Source organism: Lycium barbarum, chromosome 9, assembly GCF_019175385.1.
Source record: "Lycium barbarum isolate Lr01 chromosome 9, ASM1917538v2, whole genome shotgun sequence".
NCBI classification, from domain to species: domain Eukaryota; kingdom Viridiplantae; phylum Streptophyta; class Magnoliopsida; order Solanales; family Solanaceae; genus Lycium; species Lycium barbarum.
In genome coordinates, this window is record NC_083345.1 from 118643705 (window position 1) to 118664820 (window position 21116).

The 21116-nt window shown below is 35.0% G+C and overlaps 1 long non-coding RNA gene across 1 annotated transcript; it reads left to right on the forward strand.

Annotated features, from left to right (window-relative positions):
- The first annotated feature begins 1263 nt into the window (after positions 1 to 1263).
- Positions 1264 to 5867, forward strand: LOC132612353 (uncharacterized). Its single transcript, XR_009571722.1, has 4 exons — positions 1264 to 2716; positions 2939 to 3069; positions 3422 to 3468; positions 4205 to 5867. It is a non-coding gene; the product is annotated as an uncharacterized LOC132612353 (long non-coding RNA).
- The last annotated feature ends 15249 nt before the right edge of the window (positions 5868 to 21116 follow it).

Here is a 21116-nt window from a genome sequence, read left to right on the forward strand (position 1 = left end):
CAAGGCCCAGGTTATTCTAACTTTACGTTGTTTATTATATTTCGTTTATATCAATTTTAATTACATATTATGTTGCTTTTTTTGTTAATTTGATGCACATGTCTTTGACCACGAACACAAATTCAACTGAACCGTTTTCTGGGTAAACAGAAGTATATCAAGTCAAAGTTACATTAATCTGATTTTGTTATTAAATAAGGCTACTTTCTAACTCAAATTTTTGGGGGTTGACTTTATAGATAGTTACTCCACTTTTATTTTATTTATTTTTATTGCAATAAAGTCATTAAATTATTTTTTTGTAACAAAAAAACATACCGACTTTGTTTAAACATATATCACAGAATAGTCATTAAATTTATTTTTTTGGCAAAAAATATCATTCAACTTTGCCATAAAAATGAGAATAAGTCATTATACAAATCTTTTTCTAAAAAAACAAAAAAACAAAAAAAAAACTCGATTTTGCTTGAGTATCATATATAACGTCTTTTCTAATGATTTCGTGTGATATTTATATAAAGTTAAAAGTCTTTTCCTGACAAATAATATATAGTTAAGTAACTTTTGCGGTACTTAGTTAAGTTGAATAATTTTTTTGTTTAAAAAATAATTATTTTAATATAATAAAGTGAAAGCTGAGGAAACCAACCCAATTTTCTACCAAAAAGATTCACTCACTTTTTCTTTATTTAACAGTATATCTGGAGCTAGATGGGTTTGCACCATAATTTTGGTCCTCCAATGCATGACACCTACCTCACCGGTCGTGATCAAACGTTGAGGCCGGTTTTGTCCTTGTTGAGTCATGCCTGGTCTATATGTACCCTCCATGGGTCATTTTTTGAATTGCACAGTTTTCAAGCCCGGATTAATATAGATATATATATTAATTTCTGTTATGTCTAAGCCTCTAAGAGGTACGAACACAGCATGTCCATATTGTACAAAGAGTTGTTTGAGTTATACAACAAACCTGGCTTATTTCTCTTTTAACACGTGTATTTACATTTTTCACCAGCACGTGTCCCCCTTTCAGGGGCGGACTTAGTAAGAGCCCAGGGTTCATTCGAACCTCCTTCGGTAAAAAATTACACTGTATATACAAGATGAAAATTATTTTTTATGTATATATAGTAAACGTTGAACCCCTTAACTTCTTCATTTATGACTTATTTATATTTTTGAACTCCCTTATAAATTCTGGCTTCGCCACTGCCCCTTTAAACAAAACCAATTTTCACAAAACTCATAAACAAAAAATGTTTCAGACGGCTTCGTCTCTTTCTTCTTCCGTCTACTTCTTATATTTGTTACCCTTTCCTGTCGTGCTTTCTGTCTTTTCTTTTATGATTCTACTTAAGCTTCTTGACTATGAAAACCTATACTATACTACAATTGATTTTAAAAGCGATCGACAAATTTAACTGGGTTTTTGGGCAAATCGCCGGAAATGGCTCTTTCCTTGTGCTTCCTTCTCAGTTATCTAACTCTTTCTATTGTATGTTTTCAAAAGATAATCTTCTTTGATTTATGTAGTTGGTACTAGGAGCGGGCGTTCGATTTTTCGGTTCGATAAAGTAGTTGGTACTAAGGGCAGGTGTTCGATTTTTCGGTTCGATTTTATCAAATTTCGGTTTGGCTATTTCGGGTTCGATTTTTTGAAGGTGGACACCGAATACCTAATCAAACTAGTTCGGTTCGGTTCTTTCGGTTTCGGTTTTTTAAAGTTCGATTCGGTTCGGTTTCGATTTTTTTCAATTCGATTTTTTTATACGATATTAGAAGCGATTTCATTGACACTAATTCGTATTCTTAAAAACAATAAAATATAAAACTGATAAATTAAAATTAAAATCAAACAAATAGGATACACAAAAACAGAAAATTATAATCATGATATAGGATTATTAGGTGTTATATACATATCGTAAGAATAATTAAGAAAACACATAAAGAACATATATTAATCTAAAGACACATTCTAGTTACTTTTCTTTGTTAAGAATATTTGATTTTCTTAACTGAATTGAAAAATTATAATACAAAAGCACAAATGCAAAAGAGGACTTGTTACAATAGGGTTTTTTCTGGCTTTAAACTTAATGGACTTGGACTATTTTAATTTTTTTGGTTAATGTATTAAATTTCGGTGGACATTTGGTTTTTCGGTTCAGTTTTATCAAACTTCGATTCGGCTATTTCGGTTTCGATTTTTTGACGGTGGACACCAAACACCGAACCAAGTAGTTCGGTTCAGGTCGGTTTGTTGAAGTTTCGGTTCGATTCCATTTGATTTTTCGATTTTCGGTATTTATGCCGACCCTAGTTGGTACTGTGAATCTGAGATTTTTCTTCCTTTAATTTTTCATGTTAAAATTAGACTTTTGCTATTAGTTTGGTGAGTCCATTCTAAAAATTTCTTTGTTAATTAGATCGCATTCCTCTTCTTTTGATGAAAATCTGTTAGTTTGCTATTAGTTTTTGTGATTTTATTCTGATGGGTTTTGTTTTTTTTCCTCCTTTTTTTATGTAAAATCTGTTAGTTTGCTAAAAATAGACGCATAAAGCTCATATTTTTGACCGGCGGGTGAATGCCAATCTGAATATTGTGGACACTGAGACCATTTCAGTGACAAAGCCATTGCATCATTGTCGGTCTGATGGGTTAAATTGTCTTTGCTTCATCAACCAATTAATTCTTTGTTTTAGTTCTGTAAGTGTTTGTATTATGTGCTTATTTCCATAAGTTTTGATTTTCTGTTCTCTGCAGGCTAATTGTACTGATAAACACTTCTTATTATGCATATTTATCTCAAACAATGAAAAATTCTCTACAAATATCCCTCGATTAGTGGAGCCTATGTTGTTTATGGAGTTCAAACTATGGATTTATGGAAATTGCTAACTTTTAATTTTGATGATTTTCTTTTTTTAGGCTATTGAAATGGTATACTTCCATTTGTTCTCTTGCTACGGCTATCTAAATCATTGGGTTCAGCGATTTCTTCTCCTACAAATTGGTCGAGCATGTTTTCATCTCACTGTATTGATGGATTATCTGTTCAGGTGAGGTGCATGTTGAACTTTTATCCGATTGACTTGGTGGAAAAACCTTTTCTTTTGGGATTTTAGGTTCTAAAACTTCCTTATCATGTTATAGCGATAAAAACCATATACCTCCTTATGCTGCATTTTACTTCAAATTATTTACTATCATTTAGTGTATCATATACTTTCTTAGATTTGCAGCGTAGTGCAACATGAAAGAAGTATTAATTGGCCTCGACCATGTTGTAAATCAATTAATTTAGTTTGCTTTAAACTTATATTTAAGCTGTATTGATCATGTGCAAGGTTTTGGTAGCCAAAAGATTAGCTCTTTCCTTAGCAACATGTCTGTGTATAATTTGGACTGCAGGTGACTCAAGAAAAGCTTAGCAACCTTGAACCAGTAGCGCGCATAAGGTATTTTCCTACCTCTTTATTTGAGCTTTCAATGTAATTTGTCGTTAATATACTAAGGCTATTGAGGCCAGTAATCTTTATTCTGGGGAAGTTGATTATTGTAACAAGAAACACATTAGTTCTCTAACGTCAAATAGATCCTATTTCATTTATATGTGCATCAGTTCATGTGTACTTCGAGATGCACTTTATGGTGGATGATTCAAGAGTGAGTTGTATTTTCTGTCAAATGATCTTTTCAAACGCTAAAGGTGAATTGTAAATAAAAATGATTGTGGTGAATTGTAAATAAAAATGATTATTCTCATCAATTGAGGAGAGGAGTATATGATGCCAACAATCTGCCGCCAATGGAAAATGCAATCATTTTGTTCTTATGCTTTAGCATGTTAAAAAGGACTATGATGATGTTCTATAAAATGCTTAGTTTAATGCCTAAAGATGTGTTGGTGAAAAATAGGCTATCAACTTGCTCATGTGTAAAGAAAATTTCTTTATGAGAGCTCTTTATCTTTATATGTCATCTGGCATTGTATTTGAATGCAATAGCTGTGTGTTTGAACCATTACATCCAGATGAGAAAGGGTAACTAAAAGTTGCAAATTCATAGTGCACTCTTGCGAGCATTATAAATTATCATAGATTTCTCTAGCTTAGGCTTCGTGTTATTCATTTATGATGCCTGGTCACACTGGACAACATAACACATTCTAAGAAATTCTTTTGCTCTTTTCAGGAAAGCCTATGAAGAATTTACCAGTTTTTAGATAATACAATCTTCAACCAGTCTTTTTCACCAAAATATACCAAGTTGTGAGTTAGATGAAGTCTAAGCAAAGCTTACCTTCCTTCTGCATCAGAGAAAAGCCTTGAGGACTACTATGTGAATACATATGCTCTAAAGGGCAGAATATAACACAAAGACATACTTATGGGCAGAGAAGGCATGAAGACAAAAGTTTTACTAATGGGAGAAGTTCACAAATGCTAATTCTGAAAGTTGGGTTCTAAGAAAATCTTTTTGAGAATTGGAGTTATCTCACTGTTGAAAAGGAAAAAAAAAAAAAAAAAAAAAAGGTTAGTTCCAACTGATATGCTAATTTTAGTAGAGGTATTGGTCTTGCTTCATCGGTTTAAATCGTCTACCTGCCAGACATAAGTTATTCACCATTACACGCGTCAAATTATTATTTTTCCACTCCAAGTAATATTTCAACTTGGAGTCCTTTTTGAACTTCTACTACGGGAATACACATTGAAGCATTAAATTTATCTTCTCAACTACGTGAACCTTTTGCTCCTCTCCTTTCACCAAAGATGCATTTTTGCGCTTTTTACCGAGTCTTAGAGTATCGTTGACATGATTTGGTTTGTTGATTTTGGTATGTACAAGTGTTATGCCTCTTAAATCTTACTGCGAGTTCGTTTACTGGAGTTTTACGACTTATCTTGTTATAAGAGAGGTTCAGAAGTTTTTTGTGTGGTTTAACTTTGATTGCAGCACCAGTGATAAGTGCTTTTCTCTCGAAAGAAAATATGTGATATTTTAATATCACGATTCTTGGTCCAACACAATCTGCTTATGGGGGTATTTTGTCCAACCAATTATGCTAAGTAAATGAAAGTCCGTGTTGCTATTATGCTTCTCTTGAATTGGTTATTCTCTGTGCATAGTTCTTGGGAAGACGTTAGCATGTTTCACTGGTTTTCTTTTCATTTTTCATGCCACAACTATCATTTGCCTGTATAGTAAAAACGTTCATTGGCCTACCCAGTCCCTCTTTTTTGAAGCATGTGGATTATGTATTTATGTTGAACATGATCTGGCAGAGGATGATATGTTGCTAATTGGGAAAGTTGAGTTCTTGAAAATCTTTCTGAGAATAGGAGTTATCTGATATGTTCGTCGTTGTTGAGAAGGAAAAGAAAAACTTTAGCTGATAAGCTAATTTAGTAAAGCTAATTCTCCAAGTCCACAAAATGAGGAGCTTTAACCTTTGACACTCTTTCAGATATCAGTATATCTTGAGTTAATTTAATTACTATTCTAAATCTTGTTAAAGCTAGCTAAGTTGGTGTGAATGAGAAATGGAGGGAAAAAGATAATGGAAGGAAAATGAAGTTCAAAGCAAAGTTCCTTTGAAAAGGAGCCTTGTACCACATTGGTGATAGAAAGGGAAAGTTATGTGCTTATATTAAAAAGCACTTCCTCTAGCTCTTAAAGGGTCAAGAAGAGGGACTCCCCTTGTGCCGTTGTCGTCGTTCGGCTTTGGTTTTTGATTTGGTCAAATGATCTGATTGATTGATAATCTTTTTTGACCAAATTTATTTAAATTCAATCTTCATTTTCTGAAATTATTTTGTTATTTCCGCCGTAAAATATTAATTAATAAATAATTAAATTTTTGCGGAATAAAATTTAAAGGAAAAAAAAAAATTCCCCAACGTTCTTATTTTTCGGAAAAGGCATGGCCTTTCCGAACAGCTACCAAGCTTATTCTGAACAGGCATGTTCGAGGCTATATAAACTGAGGCAATGCCTCAATTTTCGACTATTGTACAATTTTTCCTTGCATTACATATTCTGCATTCTTTCTCCACAAATAAAACTATCGAGTCTTACTGTGTTTCGTTGCCAAATTTGAGTTCGCCGAAGTCGTAGGCGTTTGAGGTACCGCCACTCCTATGACAGGTATATCCGTTATATCCTGGGAGGTAATAATTCGTAACCTCGGGTACAGTGAGGGGGTTAAATTCTTTAAGGACACACAGTGAATTCTGTGGTCTCGGATATTTATTAATTTTATTCACACAGTTTTTTTTTTTTTCATTTTCTACTTACTGGTTTTATTTCCAGTTTCTGATTTTGCTTTACGACAGTTCTGAACACGGGAGGATAACAAGCTTAAGGAATTTAACAACTATTTCTGTGTTCATTTGTTGTTGTTTAACGTTTACAGAACGCTATTTGAAAGAAAAAAAAAATTGTTTTCGTTAACATAAAACAGTGTTGTCCACAAAATAAAAGAAACTTGTGTCTTTGTCGTTTGCATGTAACGAACTTGTATGTTGCTTGGAGACCAAAATCTTCAGATTTTCTACTCCGGTTGAGATTAAAGTTTTCAGAACTTTCTACTCATTTGGATACTTGATTTGAAGATATAAAAACTTCATCAAGTATACAACATACAGTTTCCTACATTCTGTTTGAAGGTTTTAAATCTGTCTTGTGTAAACTTGATTCGGTTTGAAGAAATAAAATCTTCACTGTTGTGTATTATATTTATTGCTATCAAAACATATTCAGTTCGAACATTTTTTGAATTTAAACTGATTCACTGTTTATTAAATTTTTCTGTTGTTTCCTACGAGAGAAATGGGAGACCAAATTCCAAATTTGAATGCTACTGCTACTGCTAATGCCACACCAGCCCCCGTGGTTGGTTCTACGAGCAATGTTGCGTCCTCCAGTCGTACCGCACCAGCACCGGCTCCGGCAGAGAAGCCCGGAAAATTCACCGGGATTGATTTCAAACGATGGCAACAAAAGATGTTCTTCTATTTAACTACTTTAAGCCTTCAAAAGTTTATTAAGGAGGACGTTCCGGTTCTGCCGGAATCAACACCTGAGAATGAACGTTTTGTTATAACTGAGGCATGGAAGCACTCAGATTTTTTGTGCAAGAATTATATTCCTAGCGGACTGGAGGATGATCTTTACAACGTCTATAGCAATGTGCGAACATCAAAAGAGTTATGGGATGCGTTGGAAAAGAAATATAAAACAGAATATGCTGGACTAAAGAAATTTATCGCTGCCAAGTTTCTGGACTACAAAATGGTAGATGGCAAGTCTATTGTTACTCAAGTTCAAGAGTTGCAGGTTATCATCCACGATCTCCTCGCTGAAGGTATAAATCTGCTTAATACATTTGTCGAAAGTATTCAGTACACTATTACTTATATATTGTTTGGTGTAGGTTTGGTGATTAGTGGGGCGTTTCAAGTTGCGGCAGTGATAGAGAAGTTTCCTCCTTCATGGAAGGACTTCAAAAATTACTTGAAACACAAGCGAAAGGAGATGACACTGGAAGATCTCATTGTTCGGTTGAGAATCGAGGAAGATAACAAGGCAGCGGAGAAGAAGGCAAATGGGAGATCAACCATAGGGGGAGCACATATTGTTGAAACTGCCCCAACTAATCTGAAAAAGAGGAAAAAGGCATCGGGACCAAGGAACTATCCCAACAAGAAGAAATTCAAGGGAAACTGCCACAATTGTGGAAAAATCGGACACAGAGCTGCAGACTGTCGTGCTCCGAAGAAGGAAAAGAAGAAGGGTCAGGCTAATATGGTTGAAACAAACGATGAGGTTGATGACTTGTGCGCTATGTTGTCTGAGTGCAACCTAGTGGGAAATCCGAAGGAGTGGTGGATTTACTCTGGCGCCACTTGCCACATTTGTGCTGTTAGAGAAGCATTTGCTTCATATGCTCCCGCCGGGCCCGACGAGACCATTTACATGGGAAATTCTGCAACGGCCAAGATTGAAGGTTATGGAAAGATCCTGTTGAAGATGACCTCTGGCAAGGTGGTGACTCTCAACAACGTCTGTCATATTCCTGAAATTAGGAAAAATCTAGTATCTACCGGACTTCTAGTGAAGAATGGTTTTAAGTGTGTTTATGTTTCTGACAAGGTTGTAATAAGTAAGAACGAGATGTACATAGGAAAAGGTTACCTTACAGAGGGCCTTTTCAAACTGAATGTAATGGTTGTTGCTAATAATACTAAAGTTTCTGCTTCGTCATACTTGATTGAGTCAAATGATTTATGGCATTCACGTTTAGGACATGTCAATTATAAAACCTTGCGAAAAATGATTAGTTTGGAAGTATTGCCTAAGTTTGAATGCAATCAATCAAAATGTCAAATCTGTGTTGAATCTAAGTATGTTAAACATCCTTATAAGTCAATTGAAAGGAATTCAAGTCCTTTAGACTTAATCCATACAGATATTTGTGACATGAAGTCAATCCCATCTCGCGGTGGAAAGAAGTACTTCATAACTTTTATTGACGATAGTACGCGGTATTGCTACGTTTATTTACTTAATAGTAAAGATGAAGCAATTGAAGCATTCAGGAAATACAAAACTGAAGTTGAGACTCAACTTAACAAAAAGATTAAAATGATAAGGAGTGATAGGGGCGGTGAATATGAATCTCCTTTTGAACAAATATGTTTGGAATATGGTATTATTCATCAAACGACTGCCCCTTACTCGCCACAATCAAACGGAATTGCAGAAAGGAAGAATCGAACACTAAAAGAAATGATGAATGCCCTATTAATAAGTTCTGGGTTACCCCAGAACTTGTGGGGGGAAGCTATTCTAACAGCTAGCCGAATACTCAATCGAGTGCCCCATAGCAAAACAAAATCAATTCCATACGAAAAGTGGAAATGAAGGAAGCCCAATTTGGAATACTTCAAAGTGTGGGGGTGTTTAGCCAAGGTGCAAGTTCCTAAACCCAAAAGGGTAAAAATAGGACCTAAAACCGTTGATTGTGTTTTTATAGGATATGCCACAAATAGTAAGGCATATCGGTTTCTGGTTCACAAATCTGAAAATCCCGACATTCAGGTGAATACAGTAATTGAATCAGATAATGCTGACTTCTTTGAAACCATATATCCGTATAAAAAGGAATGTGAGTCGTCTAGCAAAGAATCTAAATGACCTCGGGAAGAAACAAAGGAAAATATTCCTGATAAGGGGAATCCAAGACGCAACAAACGTCAAAGGACATCTACTTCCTTTGGACCAGAGTTTCTAACATTTTTGTTGGAAAATGAGCCTCGAACTTTCAATGAAGCTATGTCTTCATCGGAAGCTCAATTTTGGAAAGAGGCAATCAATAGTGAGCTAGAATCCATATTAGACAACCATACTTGGGAATTGGTTGATCTTTCTCCAGGGAATAAACCTTTAGGTTCCAAATGGATTTTCAAGCGGAAAATGAGAGTTGATGGTAGTATTGATAAATATAAGGCAAGACTAGTTGTTAAAGGTTTTAGACAATAAGAAGGTCTTGATTACTTTGATACATACTCGCCGATAACGAGGATTACATCTATTCGGGTGTTAGTAGCGTTAGCCGCCGTGTACGGTCTTGAAATCCATCAAATGGATGTGAAAACAGCCTTCCTAAATGGAGAGTTAGAGGAAGAAATTTACATGGAACAACCTGAAGGGTTTGTAGTTCCAGGGAAAGAGAAGAAGGTGTGTCGACTTGTTAAGTCTCTTTACGGACTAAAACAAGCACCCAAACAGTGGCATACAAAATTTGACCATACGATGCTGTCAAATGGATTCAAGATAAATGAGTGTGATAAATGTGTCTACATTAAGAACACTCCGAACCACATCGTCATTGTTTGTTTGTACGTGGATGATATGTTGATAATGAGTAACGACATTGCTAACATAAATGCTACCAAGCGCATGCTTGCTAGCAAGTTTGATATGAAAGACTTAAGAGTTGTCGATTTAATTCTGGGAATTAAAATCCATAAGACTCCTCAAGGTCTAGCATTGTCACAATCTCATTATATTGAAAAGGTACTTGAAAAGTTCAAATATTTGGACTTTAAAGTTGCAAAGACGCCAATTGATATGAACCTTGCTCTTGTAAAGAATAAAGGTGAAAGTCACTCTCAATTTGATTATGCTAGAGTGTTGGGAAGTTTGATGTATATCATGAACTGTACGCGACCTGATATTGCGTGTGCTATAAGTAAACTAAGTCGCTACACTAGTAATCCCGACCAAAATCATTGGCTGGCAATGAAACGAGTTTTGGGGTATTTGAAACATACTCAAAACTTTGCTTTGCATTATAATAGGTATCCTGCAGTTATTGAAGGATACAGTGATGCAAATTGGATCACCGGTTCAACTGAAACTAAATCCACAAGTGGATATGTTTTTACCATAGGTGGAGGAGCAGTGTCTTGGAAGTCATCCAAACAGACATGTATCGCCCGCTCTACAATGGAATCTGAGTTCATAGCTTTAGACAAAGCCGGTGAAGAAGCTGAATGGCTCCGGAATTTCTTAGAAGATATTCCATTTTGGCCCAAACCGTTGGCTCCTATATGCATATATTGTGATAGCCAAGCGGCAATAGGAAGAGCCAGGGGCGTTATGTACAACGGAAAGTCTCGTCACATACGACGAAGACATAATACCGTTAGACAACTACTCTCTAGTGGAATTATCACAATTGACTATGTTAAGTCAAGAGATAATGTGTCGGATCCACTAACTAAAGGCCTAACTAGAGAGGTGGTTGAAAGATCATCGAGGGGAATGGGACTTTGGCCGAGGACAAGTCATCTTGGCGGTAACTCTACCGAGAAGACTGGAGATCCCAAGATCTAGGTTCAAAGAGATCAAACAAAGTCATTGATGACGGTTCAACATTGTCACAATAACTTTTTGGTCCATTCTCGTGATGAGACAATGTTCAGTACCAGGATAAAGCATTACGGCTTTTTAATGGTTTCTAAGTTTGATACGGGGTATATCAAATAGTGTATCTACGGGATGACACATTTGGAAATCACCTATGTAAGTGTGAAGTGTAAGCCGCTTCAAGGAGAATTCTGTGAGGCCAATTCTCTACGTACTTATGAACCAGGCAGTGTTCATGGCTGAAACGAACAAAACAATGAGAACCAAAGATGGTTAAAGGGTTAATTGTGTGACATGTGGTTGTCTAGGTATACACCAAAGCTCGACGGTTCAAAGATATCAAATCTACCGATTGACCGAGTATATCCGACATATGTTCACTACGGAAAGTTCAAAGAGAAATCTACTTATCCAGATGCGATTAATCCTTGCTTACGAATCACACAGTATTTTTGTCATGCATGTTTTTCCATCATATAGCCATTCCCCATTCATGTGGGGGATTGTTAAAGCTAGTTAATGATTAAAGCTAGCTAAGTTGGTGTGAATGAGAAATGGAGGGAAAAAGATAATGGAAGGAAAATGAAGTTCAAAGCAAAGTTCCTTTGAAAAGGAGTCTTGTACCACATTGGTGGTAGAAAGGGAAAGTTATGTGCTTATATTAGAAAGCACTTCCTCTAGTTCTTAAAGGGTCAAGAAGAGGAACTCCCCTCACGCCGTCGTCGTCGCTCGGCTCGGCTTCGGATTTGGTCTGATTGATTGATAATCTTTTTGGATCAAATTTATTTAAATTCAATCTTCATTTTCTGAAATTATTTTGTTATTTCCGCCGTAAAATATTAATTAATAAATAATTAAATTTTCGCGGAAAAGGCATGGCCTTTCCGAACAGCCACCAAGCCTATTCTGAACAGGCATGTTCGAGGCTATATAAACTGAGGCAATGCCTCAATTTTCGACTACTGTACAATTTTTCCACTCCTACGACAGGTATATCCGTTATATCCTGGGAGGAAATAATTCGTAACCTCGGGTACAGTGAGGGGGTTAAATTCCTTAAGGACACACAGTGAATTCTGTGGTCTCGGATATTTGTTAATTTTATTCACACAATTTTTTTTTTTCATTTTCTACTTACTGGTTTTATTTCCAGTTTCTGATTTTGCTTTACGACAGTTCTGAACACGGGAGGATAACAAACCTTTTACAGGATAAGCATGCAACTAAGGTGTCATTATGGTAAAATGTGATACGAGATAAGTTGGATTTGATGGAAGAATAAAACATACTTTGAGGTGCCATTGATGTAGGATGTCTTATGGCACAAGCTGAATCTGATGGAAGAATTAGCATAATTAAGAACTACAGCATAAAAGGAGTCTTCACCTGAGAATACTAAATGCTTCCTTTTTACACTTACATTTGTAGCTTATTTTTATCAGTCTCCTAGTTGACTGAAGCAGTTTTATGCAACTGTAAATAGCTTCTATACTTTTTATTGAATTGAATGATGCACGGGCTTCCATTGCTAGTATATATATATAAAAGCCACCACACCAAAGATGAATATAATTTGAGATGGGAGAAATCGACACAAATATCGAAGTACAAATGGGAGAAATCAGTAGGGAGATCAAGCAACAAACCTGTGTTCAAGGAGCTTCAAAGATGGAATTTTGTGGAGGGACGAAGGCTAAATCATCACCAGCAACGGGCCGCTCAAATTGACTTCAATGGCTGCACTCACTTAGCTTAAGTCTATTTGCTTTCTGTTGTGTTTCACGTTTTCAAAGACCTTTTGTTTTTGTTGAACCTTTACTTTATTAATAAAATAGCCACTGGGTGGCACAAAACCTAGTGGCCTTTAATTTTTTTTAAAAAAAATATATAATTTGAGATGACGAATTTTCGCCCAAAAAAAAAAAAAGAAAGAGGGAGTAGAAAGGTAAGACGCTATTTAAGACCGAAATCTAGACATTTCACTTTGCCCCATGCCAATTATGAAGTTTCAATCACTTTTTCGTAACTGCCTTAATCTCAAATTAACATCTTGACATTCCCAATTCAATAGAGTTTGTTTTACCCTCATTTTAAAAGATCTATAGTGTTTTCACACTTTCCCTCTAACGTGATTCGAATCTTGGATCTATCGATCGTAGGTGGTGGTGCTTTAGCAACTGAATAACCGTCATTTGTCTCTAGATAACAAAGTAATATCAAACTATATAAAAGATTATGTGTTATTAAGCATTTGACTCAAAAAAAAAAAAAAAAGTATATCGCATTAATTGGGATAGAATCAATCTGAATATTACTTTAATGCATTTGCATGTGTATAGAGAATCAAACCGGAACCGCGCCAATTAAAGCTTTAATACTTAAAATGAAAGACTGATTTAAAATCAGATTAATTTGAAATTGAAATTTTATTTCGGCATTTAATTTGAATTTCTTAAGTTGTACTTTTTTTAAATAAATATTTAAAACACACAATTTGTGAAAACTATCAATATGTCCCCAACTTTCATACAATCTTAGAAAATGACCAAATCATAGTTCATAAACAAGGTATCAAAATATCCTAAGGTGTCGCATTAATAAATCACATAATTCCATGTTCCTCATATAAATAAATGTTTGCGATTATATGTTATTACAAATTTTCAAATACACATAGTTTTACAAGATCCACTGGTCCAAAAATTCAACAATAATAGTTACTAGCCTTTCTTTCATATAATTTGTTCACATGATACGAACAATCTCTTTGCGTCGAGTATGAGTCTTTTGTACAAAATTTAAAATGATAGGTCTTCTTTTACAAAATATAAACTGATGGGTCAAGTTTATTATTTATACAAAATAATTTGAAATCCTACTTTTTAAATCATGATTTGAAATTAAATTGAGATTTTGTGCAAATTTCATAAGCAAACACTTATTTCAACTCAAAACTTGAAATTGGAGTCCCGAATCCTATGACCAAACGCCTACCCAATATAGAGAAAGTGTACGCCCGCGCTTTTCTTGGGTAGGAAAAAAATGATTGTAAGAAAAAATGAATATCCACGTGCTCTATTTATTATTTCGGTGTGTGAAGTTTGGGGAGGGGTGGGAGAGAGGGCACAAGTATAATATGTATATAACTTTAATTTATGAAGACATTGGAATTAAACACAGAAATGTAATAAATCCCTAATGCTTACGACCAAGGATAGGCAAATCGGAAGTCACTAGGTGAAGGATTCTGATTAAGAGCTACATATATACCAGAATCCTTCATCAACCAAGTACAATAAATATGAACCTGAAAAAACTTACGAGATTTACAAAAGCCCCTACGTTTATTATAAACATCAAAATCCCGAAACTTTGGACCCCATGCAAGATTGCAATGAAAATCACTTCTGCCCAAGACATTTACATGGAATGAGAAATAATGAATAAGGTCTTTTGGCCACACTATTTTGGCCACAATGACCCAAATGAGGTAAATTCATATGATTATTTAGGACAAATTTAACAATTTATGCTTACTTAATGTCATTTCTATCTTTTTTTCTCAAAGTTTATCTTAATTTAAAATTGTACAATAGAGGATATGATGATTTTTACATAAATGTGGCCAAATTTGGGTCAAATTGATGTGGTCATTTAGCAACTCTCAGAAATAATATTTTTCACCCACGTTAAGTGTGTGAACTCCAAGATCATCATTATTAGATTTACAATGAACTTTGAGCAAAGGGGTATTTTGGGGGAGGCCATTACTAAAATGCTCATCAACTATTACAATACCCAAAGCACTTGTCATAAGCACAACGCTGATAAACCATAAAAGAAGTAATGGAACTTTGGTGTAAGGGTAATTAACAAGCCATTTTTATTCTAAAACTGCAGCTAGTTTCCTCACTTTATAAAGATGTATACAGATTTGGCATTGATGCATTGAGTTTAATTTGGGGTTTTCTATTCTATTTTATTGCATCAAAGTTGAGTGAACCAATCCAATTTTCTGCGAATATTTAAAATTATTGCCTAAAAAGACGTCGTAGCTCACTTTTTTCTTTGAATCATTTTTACTCCTTTCGTTTCAATTTATGTGGCACTTTATGAATTTTGAGAGTCTGAAGTTTTAATTAACCGCAATTCTTTCATATGCTATTAAATATTTTGAATTGTTAATTATTGTAATTTATAATACTTCTTTTCGGAGTTTCCAAATATGGAATTTTATTTTAGAATGCTTAAGGATTTATGTATGAATTCATAGGTGTAAATAAAAAAAATTTACTCTTGAAATTTGAACTGTGCCACATAAATTGGGACAAAGAGAGTGCTATGTTAGATGTCAAAAAACTTGGAAAATAAATTGAAATTAATAGGATTTATGCAGAAATAAAAATAAAACTCAGAATAAAATTCATAGATTTCCACTCAATTTTTGTTTTATTACATCAAAGTCGTTAAATTATTTTTTTAACACAAAAAAAGTACTAATAAATTTTGCTTAAGTATCACAGAAAAGTCATTAAACTATTTTTTATAGCAAAAAAGACATTCAAGCTTGCCTAAGAATAACAAGAAGTCACTAAAAAAATCTTTTGTAACAAAAAAGTCAGTTGACTTTGCCTGAGTATCATATATAATGTCCTTTTTGTTTCCTCCTAATAATTTTTTGTGATACTTACGCAAAGTTGAGTGACGTTTTGGTAACAAAAACTATTTAGTAATATTTGTGATACTTAGATAAGTTGAGTGAGTTGTTAAGATAAGTTGAGTGAGTTGTTCGTCATAAAAAATTATTTAATAATTTTATATACTAAAGTGAAGTTAAAGTGAACCAACCCAATTTGCTGCGAATTTAACATTATTGGCTAAAAAAATGGCGTCGCTCACTTTTTGTTTGAAGCCTTTCTACTCCCTTCGTTTCAATGTAAGTAGCACTTTTCGAATTTGAGAGTTTGAAAAAAGAGTTTGAATTTTTCATTGACTATAATATTTCATATGTCTTTTAAATATTTTAAATTATTACTTATAATACTTCTTTATGGAGTTTCCAAATATGTAAGTCTATTTTAGGAAACTTAAGGATTTATATATGTATGAGTTCAGAGGTGAATGTTAAGAAATTTGACTCTCTTGAAATATGAATTGTGCCACATGAATTGCGACAAACAGAGTACTACATTAGATATAAAAAAAATTGAAATTAATTGGATTTATGCTGAAAATAAAAATAAAACTCAGAATAAAGTTAATTGGACTAAGTTTCCGCAAATGTAATACAGTCAAATTACCTCTCTGTGATTTATTTATTTTTATCAAAGCACAAGCCATCAGACTTGTGTAGTTAAATTACCTCTCTGTGATGCCTCATTCATTCTGATTTATTTATTTTTTTGGCTTTTATAGTGACTGGTTAAATTTGATATACACCTATCAGAGACCCATTCCCATTCATTCTGACAGTCAATTAGTGGCTATACAAATAGTCAGGAATCCCGTCTTCCATGAGCATGCCAAACATGTCAAGCTCGACTGCCATTTTGTTTGGTAGTAGTATCTTTCTGGCCTCATTTCCCTTTCTTTTGACCCATCCGAAGCCCAACTTGTTGATTTACTAACGAAACCTTTGTCAGGACCTTCTCATTTGATTCTTCGCAAGTTGGGGGTCACTTCGTTTCCCCACTACTAAAAAATGGGAAAAACGGACGGATTATGGATCATCAGTTTAGGTCGTGTGGCTTTTACAAAACCAGTTTTGGACAGTTTTTAGTAGTGCCCTTCCATCTTGAGGAGGGATGTTCAAAATCAAACGATCTCTCAGATTTCTCAGAGTAAACTTCAGAGCATAGAAGAAGACGAAGAAAAGAGACAAATGAGCTCATCGAATTGCAACTCGATAAAAGAGAAAGAAGGTTCGGGTTTGGGCCTGCAGACTTTAAACATATCGACATAAACTCAAGCCCAAATGATAAATGACTTAGCCCAATTCCATTCAGCCGAACATGGCCCAAAGCTGAAAGAAATACAGCGGCCAATTTGCACGATTGTCCCTATCTTGGGGTGGTCTTTAATTTTTGTCCCTCAAAGAGCTGGTCTTTAATTTTTACCCTTTGGCACTTTAAGTAATAAAAAATTGGTTGAAAATATATTTGACATTTTGGGTTCAAACCACAGCAGAGTAAAAAAAAAAGAAAATTACAACACAGGATTTTCATAGAAGCTATGCCTATTCGAGCAAAGTTATGTCTTAAGACATAGTTCTATAGAAATTAAGTTATACTACAAAACTATGCCGGAAAATTAAGAACAATAACTTGAGGGGCAAAAATTAATGACCAGTCCATATGAAGGGTAATCCGCGCACTTTTTGAATACAACTATGCACAAGAAAACAAAAGGAACCTTATATTCCTCCCAGTGTTTTCAAATGCGTTTTCGGGGCGAGTTTCGGTGATATGAACCCAACAAGCACAATATCATACACTAGGATTCAAGCAAGAGAACTTCAAGAGTTGCAAGCCTTGTTCATGAAAAAGAAATCCTTGGAGGAGATTGGAGAGAAGACTTCTTGGATTTACAACATTTGGGAGTTGGCATTGGAAGAGTTGCAAAGTGGCTAGATGCGCAACATGGCTAAAAGTGAAACTATAGGGCTAAGATTGCAATTGGAGGTTATACTTGCAAGTTATGAGGTTAGAATGACAATTGGAAGTCATAATTGCAAGTTATGAGACTTTGGATGCAATTGAAGACCCATGTGGGTATTTTTGCAAAAGAGTCGCTTTAGGGCCTTTTGGTGTAATAGGCATTAGTATAAATAGTTATTTTCATCAATTTGGAAGACTTAGCTTGAATGTGTGAACTCATATTGAGAGAATTTTAATATAGTTTGTTTGGTTATTATTCAAATGTGATTTCCAAGTTGTGAAGTGAATTGTTTATCCATTGAATTCATTTAGATTACTCATTTGTGGATTCAAATTGAGTCTTCTAATTTGGGTCAAATTGCTTTGGTTCCTTGATTGAATTCAAAATAGGAGGGTCTAGGTTTTATATACTTAAATTTGCTTATAAGAGTGAGTCAAGTATCTATCCTCTAATTCCTTAATCCCAATTCTTCATCTATCTTTTGTTTTCCTTTGTTTTTGTTTAATTCTTAGAGTTTCCCTAGGTTGATTGTTATCATTTGGTATCAGAGCATAGGCTAAGAGATTGTTCCAACAATTTGTAATCCTAGGCTCAAAATTCAAAAATTCCAAACAATAAAAAAAAATCGAAAATTGTTTTTGTGGTTTAATTTTTTTGTTTTTGAAGTTAGATTTGAGTTCATTGAGGTGGAAAGCATTTAAATCCGAAGTTTGAAGTTATTTGGGGGTTTTGAAGTTTTCACCATTGAAGTTTCATCAATGCTTGAAGAACTCAAAGTGGGTTTAGTTGATTTTGGTAAAATTGAGCTTCGATTGAAATTGGGATTTATTGTCTAGGTTGAAAGGAGCTTAGATCTGAAAATTGGGACAAAATGAGTTGATTTAGACTACACTGGGTTTTTGAGTGTTCTTCAATGATCATCGTTGTTCTTGGCGAAGAAGAAGATAAAAGAAAAGTTTGATCCAAGTTGGCCAAGTCAAAGTTGTGAAAAGTTGTTAATCTATCCCCAAAAGAGTTGTTAATCTACCCCCAAAAGGGTAAATACTAGGTTGAGTGGGTCCCAAGAGGTCAGCAAAATTAAGAAAATCTAGCACAAATCCCGAGCCAAATTGTCACGACCCAATTCGGGACCGTGCGGGCACTTACTTTACCCATCTCAGTAGGTGAACCCTCTCATTTAATAACACGTCAATCAAGCAACAATTCATTTTAAGCTTTAGATAATTAGAAATACAGCGGGATTTCATGATATATTCAATAAACTCAAGTGTTTATAAGATTACAACAATATATGATTACAAACTCGATATAATTTCCCATGTCTAGACTAGTACAAAAGCGACTAAAGATTTCAAATTACCACTACGTTCTAAGACATCAACCTCCGTCCCAGAATGAAGTGGGAGGAGGTCTTCCAGATAAGCATCGCACATTCCGCTTCATACCAAGTCAATCACCTGAAAAAATCTACACCCCAAAAAGGGTGTAGCAAGTGCAATATAAGTACAATCCACACGTACCGAGTAAGTATCTGATGTGCCGTGAATTTTAGCACATTTTATGCCTTTGTAACTAGACATGTTGCTTGATTTTAAGTGTTTTTACATTGTTTCTTATGTTATTTTTGTGTTTTATAGGGTTGATTAACTAAGGATCGGAAATGAGAAGTAATGCTGAAAAAACGGACAAATTGGAGCTAAGCGACGCTCCGTAACTCATGTTACGGACCGTAACAGGGTCCGTAACTCATGTTACGGTCCGTACCTTTGAACCGTAACAGGGCCTGAATTTCCAGAAAGTTTTCATTGAAACCATCAGTGTTACGGTGGAGTGTTACGGTCCGTAACTCATGTTACGGTCCGTAACATGTCACCGTAACATGAGCTAAATTTCCAGAGAGTTTCAATAAAACCTTCAGTGTTACGGTTCAGTGTTACGGTCCGTAACTCATGTTACGGTCCGTAACCCTTCACCATAACATCATCCAAAATTCCAGAGAGTTGCCAAGTAATTGTCACCACTTACGCTTCAGAAGGACGGACCGTAACACAGGGTACGGTCCGTCGCATGGTGGTCGTAACGTCAAAGTGGTCAAATGACGAAATGAAGGACGGACCGTAACCTGAGTTACGGTCCGTAACAATGCGGCGTAAGGGCATTTTTGTCCAGAAACTTGGCGCGATTTTTTGCTCTATAAATACATAATGTAGGGTTTTAATTCATCATTCAGATTTTATTTTAGAGGCATAAACCCTAGGTTTTTAATCTTGAAGTGGTTGGAGCATTTAAGGCAACAACTTCACTCTCATTCCATCTTGTATTAGTATTGTAAGTGTATTATGTTAATCTTTAAGCTTTTTCTGTCAAGAAACATTATGAGTAGCTAATTTTAATTCTAAGGTTGTGAATCCCATGATGGGTATTATGTGAATGGGTTTCTATTATTGATATATGCATAATGGTTGTTGTTATTTATTCTATCTTTGAGTTGTAATGTTGGGTAATGATTGCAAGCATTAGCCGAAGCCATTATATTGACTTTTCTTGGGAAAGAGAGTCAATATTGGTAAGATTGAATAACAATGACTCGAGGCGTTAACCCTCGTTTAATAGACTAACTTAGGAATAAGAATAAGTCTAAATTGGCATCATTGGTCGCTCTTCGATTGTAACTCTTTTATATTCGGAAGAATCATAAAGAGGAAATATTGCTTAACTGTTGGGAAACATTAAGAAGTCTTTAAGAGACCAAGTGCATATTCATAGAACAACCATTAGAAGTATATCACTTTGAAACCTGAAGCATAATATCTAATCAAATTGGGGAACACAACCTTAGTCTCTCTCTCTCACATTAATTACATTTTAAGTCAAAGTATTAAATTACATTATTCAACAATCAATTCAAACTATCCGGAATAGGATTAAAGCATTTAAAGACCGGTATCGCATACGATTAGTACTCTTTTCTCTCCATATTCCCTGTGGGATTCGACCCCAACCTTGTTGGGTTACTATATTTGACAACGTCCGCTTTACGCCATTAATAGGTGTAATTTGAGCGTATCAAATTTTGGCGCCGCTGCCGGGGAATACGGTTCAGAAATTACTAATTGTTGTGTACTATTCTTTAAAACTTTTTCTATTCCATCACACCTCGTTTGCTGTTTTAGTGAACCAGGTGAACATGGCTGGAAGACCCCATCGCAATCAAGGAAACCAAGGGGGGATCCAAGTGAACCATCCTGCACCAGAAGAAGAGGAGGATGAGAATGTATTTGCAGAATTCATCGACGAAGCTGATTATGCTTCTGCTGTAGTTCCCCCGAGAACAGGAAATGCTAATTTCAAAATTGATAGTTCTATCTATCAGCTATTGAAACTTGAAGGCTATTTCCGAAATTCTTCGGAGGACTGTCCACTTCGACACCTAAAGAATTTCGTGCATGTATGTTCCCAACAATCTCAAGGTGTTGTTCCTGCTGATGCACTGCAACTGCGGGTTTTCAAA